We start from the raw sequence: 7,896 nt of genomic DNA, 5'->3' as shown, positions 1-7,896 counted from the left end.
TGAGATTCAACTAGCTTCGACATCATATCTTCTAAATTATTTCTTTTTATCATCGGTTTGTGGTGGTTTGTTTTGAAAATTAGGTCTTTGCTGATTGTAAATATCATTGGATACTTGTTGATTACTAGGACCTTGTTGGTTGTTGTATGGAACATTTCGATTATAATTCTGGTTTTGATTGTAAATTGGTCTTGGCGGTTGATAATTATTCTGATAATTATTTTCAGGCCTTTGGTTTATGTATGAAACATTCTCTCTTTGTTCCATTGTTAGTTCAATACTGAGATAATCTTTTATCAAATGTGGTCCTCCACACTGCTCACAACTAATTCGTATTGAGTGAATATCTTTAGTCATCTTTTCCATTCGTCTCTCAACAGCATCTATCTTTGCGAAAATGGAATCTAAGTCATGGCTAGAATCGGCTCTTGCTGCTTTAGATGATCTAACGATATCTTTTTCTTGGTGCCACTCATGTGAGTGGGAAGCAGTGTTATCAATAATTTTGTAAGCATCAATTGCTGTTTTCTTCATAATGGAACCACCAGCTGCTATATCGATGTCTTTCCTTGTAGTGATGTCGCATCCTTGGTAGAATATTTATACTATTTGACAGGTGTCTAAACCATGTTGCGGACATCCTCTTAATAACTTTCCAAATCTTTTCCATGCCTCATATAGAGTTTCATTTGGCTTCTGTGTGAACGTAACAATTTCTTCTTGAAGTCTCACGGCTTTAGATGCCGGAAAGAATTGTTTAAGAAAATTTTCAACTAAAACGTCCCATGTATCAATCGCCCCTTCAGGTAACGATTCCAACCAATCTTTGGCTTCTCCCTTTAAAGTCCAGGGAAATAACATGAGATATATATGTTCATCCTCCACTTCTCTTATTTTAAATAGAGTGCAGATCCTATTAAATGTACGAAGATGTTCATTTGGATCTTCCTTCGGCGCACCACTAAATTGGCATTGATTAGTCACCATGTGTAGGATTTGTCCTTTGATTTCATAATCTGACGCATTCATGTCTGGTTGAGTAATTGCGTGACCTTGGCCAGTGCGTTTAGCTCTCATTCGGTCTTCCGTACTTAAAGGTTCCAGATTCTCCATTATTGAATTTGTTGAATCTGAATCACTAGAGGATTCTGATTTAATTGTTGGTTCCTCAACAATCTCTGTTTGAATGATTGGTGGTTCCGGAGGAAAGATTAATGGTTCAGGATCTCTGAATTGTCCCTGAAGATCCTCCGGATTCTCAATTGTGAGGTAGGGTTCAAAAAATGGATTATCGGAAATTTGAATTGGAGTACTTGGTCGACTGGATGACGATTCTAAAGAAAAATCAACGGCGACAATATTTGCTAGATGTCTTGATCGAGTTACAGGTGGTGAACGTACAAAAGGTGGTGAACGTTTTGCTCGGTGCATTCACTGAATATCCTATTAGTTATAAAAATAAGAAAAATTATATAAGTTATCAAATTAATAGACTTTTCTAATTTTGCCCACGTTTTGAATAGCCAAAAGATGCAGCAGAGGGGCAGGATTCGTTTGGTCTCAATATAATTGAGTACTGTTTGGCTCCAATAACCCGGTCCACGAACAAATCCAACTATTACTACGAACCAGAAAATTTTGATGTCTACCAATTTAACTACTTAAAATAATTTTTCGTAATTTAAAGAAATTTTAGATAAGAAATAGAAAAAATCTAAGTCCTAAAAACTAGAGTGTCGAGAAATAAGAAAGAAAAAGAGCGCGTCGAAAAACGTCGAAAAATAAAAGGTCGAAAAATAATAGGCGTCGCAAAATAAAAATAAGAAAGTAGCGCGTCGTAACTTTAAAAGGCACTAAAATTAAGAATTAAAAGTTGCGTCTAAAAAATATTAAAGCTTAAAAGGAATTCTATATCCCAAATGGCAATAACTTAAAAAGGTACTAAAATTTAAAAACGGCGTCGCAAAATTCTAAAGTACCTAAATCTTAGTCTAAAGAAAAAGCACTTAAAAGATTTTACGGCAAAGCCTAAAAATCTAGAAATAAAAATAACTATGGCAAATACTATGTCTTAAAACTAAATACGAGCAAAAAATACAAATATTACACTAAAACGAATAAAAAGGTACAAAATATAAAAATATACTTAAAGTTGTAAAAAGTACAATTTTATAAAAATATTATTTTAATATTATTTATTTTATAAAACTATTAATTTTATAATTTAATTATACTAAATAATACAAATTAAATAATAAAAACTAAACTAAATAATAAATTAATTATAACCTAATTAGGGTTTTATAATAATAATAATTAAATATACTCCGTAATTAATGCTGAATTAGGTCAAATCCTGGCGTGTCAGGTACCCTCATGCGATCGCATGAGTTTTTACCTTCGGGCTCATGCGATCGCATGGGCTAGGTTTTCGGGCCAGTAAATGGGCTGCTACAGTACGGGCCGAGTAGTTTTTATATTTTTTTTTTTTCTGTTTTGCTGTTTTTATATTTATAAAAAGTATTTATATAAATTAAATAAAACTTATATTTTTACAAACTAAAAATAGAAATAGAGAAAATTTATAAAACTTATATATTTAACAAACTATTAAAAATATATAATTTTTTTGTTTTTCTTTTTATATTTTCGAATATTTAAAACGTATTTTTACAAAAGCGTATTTTTATAAAAATAAACTAAAAATTAATAAAAATCTTTTTTTTATAGCGTTGTGCTTCTGGCGTTTAAGCAAGAATGTCTCCGGCAGCTGCGCCAAAAATACTTGATGTGTGCGAGGTGTACTAGGAAATAGTATTATTTTTACAACGAAATACTATTAAATATGATACACTTTTACACAAGTTATTTATTTATTTATAGAATGGATATACCTAAACCTTGCTACAACACTTATAGGCAGTGTACCTAATCGTACAGTAGTGTAGTTTTTAGTAAGTCCGGTTCGTTCCACAGAGATCTTTTAAACAAGCTTAACGCTATATTAGTTTAACTTATAAAAATACAAATATATATATAAGTAATATTATTATTATAAAAAGGGGGGTTTTTACCGTTTAATGACCGGTTTGTCGATTTTTAAAACTTTAGTCGCAGTTAAAACCTAATGTAAAATATTAAATAAATAAAAGACTTAATTTAAAGCGTAAAATAAATAACGATAATGAAATTGCGATAAAAGTGCGATAATTAAAAAGTACGATAATTAAAAGTGCAATTAAATACAATGACAATAAAAAAAAGTGCGATAATTAGAAGTGCAATTAAATATGAAAATAAAGGAATTATGCTTATTTAAACTTCCGTAATCATGATGTTTGACGTGTTGATTTTAGTTTATTCCCATGGATTAATTGTCCTTTGTCTTGGATTATTTAATATGTCCGTCTGGTTTTTGTCCATAACAGTCCATCAGTCATAAATATAAAGTGCGAGTGTTCTCGTCAAATTATCCTTATATCCGAAGTCAAATATTCCAGCTAATTGGGGACTTAAACTGTAACCCAAGGTTTTAATACTTTGTTAACAATTACGCAGTGTCCTTGTACATAATTTTACCCCTGTTTTAATAATTCCATAGACTATTAATCCATTCCCGTGTCCGGTTAAATGAACGATTATTCGTACATATAAATATCCCGCCCATCGTGTCCGATCGAGTGTATATGGTTATTTCTAAGTACGTCCAATTGTAAATCTTTATATTAAAATTAACAAACTATCATTTAGTTAAACAAATATAAAGCCCATTAATAGCCCATAGTCTAATTTCCACAAGTGTCGTTCTTTTGTCCAAACCCCAATTATGGTACAAAGCCCAATTACCCAATTTTAGTATTTTAGCCCAACATCATGATTACTTCTTTTTAAATAAGCATAATAATAACTTAGCTACGAGACATTAAATTAAAAATAACATTAATCATAACTTACAGTGATTAAAAATAGCGTAGCGTTACACGGACAGAATTTCGACTTACACCCTTACAACATTCGCTAACATACCCTTATTATTAGAATTTAAAATTAAAATTAAAATTAAAATTAAAATATAATATATATATATATATATATATATATATATATATATATATATATATATATATATATATCTTTACGTATGAATGAGAAGAGAAAAAGATGTGGTAAAGAACGCTCAAAACTGCGAAATATATAGCATCAGGCCTGTCACCTACTGCCATGCGATCGCATGGCTTTTTGCCTTCCAGGCCATGCGATCGCATGGCCCTTTTTCCAGCTCACAAGACTTTGTTTCTTCTGCCGACGGTTTTTATAAATAAATATAATATATAAATAATTATAAGAATTATTTAAATATTATATTATATTTATGTGCATAGTTGACTTGTAATTTTTAGTCCGTTGCGTCGAGCGTTGAGAGTTGACTTTGGTCCCGGTTTCGGTTTTTCGAACGTCCTTGCGTATAATTTAATATCTTGTACTTTGCATTTCGCGTCTTGTACTCTTGTAATTTTGAGACGTTTCTTATCAATAATTGGAACCTCTTTGATTGTACTTTGTACTTTTGAGCTTTTTGGTCGTTTGCGTCTTCAATTCGTCGAATCTGTCTTTTGTCTTCACCTTTTATTATTTAAACGAATATCACTTGTAAATAGAACAATTGCAACTAAAAGCTTGTCTTTCTTGAGGGATAATGCTATGAAATATATGTTAGTTTTTAGCATTATCACACACTTATTTCCTTTGTATCTCATTTACACTGTCATTTGCTTCTTCTATTTTTTGTGACTCATAATTGTGCTGCTATGTCAACAGCTGCTGATGTACCTTCGACATCTAACATGTGTTCTTCGTGTATTGATATTGTTCTCATTTCATTTGTTAAGTACATATGTACCAATATTTCTATTTACATTGTGAATCATTGGTTGCATGACTTATTGCTAATAAATATGTTACTGTTTGCACAGGATGCCACATAAACGAACGCACCTCCAACAATGACTGGTGGCAGAGGGATGGCATGTTGGATTGGGTGCTCAAAAAACCAGCTATAGCTACCTTATATTAGTGTATTTTAGTTTAGAGCTCCATTGTAAATTACGTTTATGACTTTTTTTTTAAATACTGTAAAGATATTTATATATATGATATTTATATATATAGTTTGATTTTGTAGTAAATTTAATTTGTTATATATGATGCATTTTGGTATTTGATGGGTATTATTTGAAATATTTGCGATTTTAGCGGGTATCATTTGAAATATTTGAGATTTTAACCAGGGTTAAAATTTACCGGGAACACATCTAATTGACACGGGTTGATACTGGAAACACGTTGTAACGACCCGGAATTTTCCGATCGTTCTATACTTATGAGATTAATATTTACATAAATTAAACCTTACCAACATGATAAGCAATCCAAACTGTTGAGACTTATATTTTTGAAAAGAGTTTTACACAACGTTTGACCGTCCAATTTGACCGATGATATCACGAACTATATAACACACGATAATTATACGATTATGTATATGTACATATCTATACATATTTAACATGATTTAAGGATGGTTTAACATTTCATTGTGAACTAACAACAATGAGTTATAAGTATACTTTGAGACCACTAACTTAAGTTTTCAAAACGATAACTATATGTAACGTTCTTTGACATAGATACTTACAATCTATAATGTGTTGTGATTTATGTCACCAATATGATTTAAGTGTAATGGGATTAATTTGTAACCAAAATAATCTTGATAAATATCGAACAAGTTTGGGGAAGTGTGGAGTGCACACTTGTTTGAACTTATCTTGATTATGACGGGGGTTCGGGGGCAGCGCCCCCGATAAGCGGGGTCCAAGGGGTGGCAACCCCTGGCGGGGTCCAAGGGACAGAGCCCCTGGCTGGGGTCGAGCTGCCATGTCAGCTTGGAAATTTTTTTTTTGGGCTAACATTGCTTTATTAAAAATGTCTTGAAATTTTATTTTTGACCCGGTTGGACCCAAAATAAAAACCCGATTTTGAGCTTCTTTTACTGTATCATACCCATCATCCATACGTATTTACTATTGGTAAATACACATCAAATCAATATCCTTATCAGCTTTAGATCTGCCCTAGATAAGAGGGAATCTTATTTGTAAGCTAGCATACATTATTACTCAAAAATTCAACACAATAATTTGTCCTTGTTCCCTCAACAACCAAACTGTCCTATAAGTATCACCATCACCTTGGTTTTTCATTTAATTCTTACAACCATCTTTCTCTAACCAAAAAAAAAAAAAAAACACACTCTTAGGAACTCTAAGTGTTCTTCACAATCTCAGCAAATACTCATGAAGAACTAGCTTCATGAACAACCTATAATCATCATAAGAAAGTTTGATCAAGATTATTTTCTATCTTTTCCAGTAGCTTTATCCAAGTAACTTGAGGTAGTAACCTTATTCATAATCTTATTCGATTCATATTTATATAGCTATCTTATTTTGTGTTATAAAATTTTTAACAACAAGAACATAGTTTGAATGATTTCAAACCTGTTCGCAAACTAAATAGATCCTTCTAATTTGATTTTTAAAACACTTCAAAACCTGTAATATATCATATTATGACAAAATCGAATTAATCATATCTTGGCTAATTAACATAATATTTAATATATATTTACTTATGATTTGATTTTATATATTCCAGGACCACCCGTAAACAACACGAGAAGATTAATCATAAGACCTCATGATTGTACGCAACACGTCATCTGACAACACGGTACTTTATGTACGCAACACGTCATTTGACAACATGGTACCATGGGTCGAGATTAATTCTGATCAATACGAATACGATGGGGTCTTTATTTATTTTATTGAGCAACTAATTGTGGACCATTAACAACAGACTGCTAACTACGGACTAAGAAAATATTAAAAGTATTATAAGTATATATATATATATATGTAACGATTACTTGAAAAGAAAATATGTTGATATATTATATATATGGTTAGGTTCGTGATATCTATCGGAGACCAAGTCGAGTTAAATACCTTCAAGGAAAAGGTGAGTATATAGTCCCACTTTTAAACTCTAAATATTTCGGGATGAGAATACATGCATTTTATGATTTACGTTATAGACACAAGTGATTAAAAATATATATTCTACGTTGAGTTGTACCACTGGCATACTTCCCTGTAACTTGGTAACTATTATTTACATGAGGTATTGTAAATGCGAATCCTGTTGATAGATCTATCGGGCCTGACAACCCCAACCGGACTTGACGACCAGTGTTTCAACGGTTGCACAGTACTTCATTTCGGTAACTACACTTGGTACGGTGTAGTAAGATTTCATAATAAAGGGAATATGCGACGTTGATTAAATGTTAAGTATGGTTATCAAGTGCTCAACAACTTAGAATATTTTTATTAAAACGTTTATATATGAAATCTTGTGGTCTATATTTATAACGCTGCCGGCATTAAACCTATATCTCACCAACTTTATGTTGACGTTTTAAGCATGTTTATTCTCAGGTGATAACTAAAAGCTTCCGCTGCAATATGTTGAATTTAAGCAAGATCTTGAGTATTCATATTTGTGTCAAAAATAAAACTGCATATCGGAGGATTTGTAATGTAAAATATGTTAGAGGTCGTATTGTTATTATCACATGTAAAGTTTGTAAGTCTAAGATTATCGCTAAACGATAATCATTATTAAGTTGTTTAAACCTTGTATTTGTAATAAAAGCTATGGTTTGTATTGTAAAAACGAATGCAGTTTTTGAAAAATGTCGCATATAGAGGTCAATACCTCGCGATGAAATCATATGTTATTGTATTCGTCCTTATGGTTAAGGTCGGGTTA

At 31.5% G+C, this 7,896-nt stretch overlaps 1 non-coding gene across 1 annotated transcript; it reads left to right on the top strand.

The window, feature by feature from the left end:
* Positions 1-622: 622 nt before the first annotated feature.
* On the top strand, positions 623-729 carry LOC139878902 (small nucleolar RNA R71). The gene has a single exon (XR_011769764.1). It is a non-coding gene; the product is annotated as a small nucleolar RNA R71 (small nucleolar RNA).
* Positions 730-7,896: the final 7,167 nt, after the last annotated feature.

This window comes from Rutidosis leptorrhynchoides, chromosome 11, assembly GCF_046630445.1.
Source record: "Rutidosis leptorrhynchoides isolate AG116_Rl617_1_P2 chromosome 11, CSIRO_AGI_Rlap_v1, whole genome shotgun sequence".
Lineage (NCBI taxonomy): Eukaryota > Viridiplantae > Streptophyta > Magnoliopsida > Asterales > Asteraceae > Rutidosis > Rutidosis leptorrhynchoides.
This window is presented reverse-complemented; position numbering and strand designations above follow the sequence as displayed.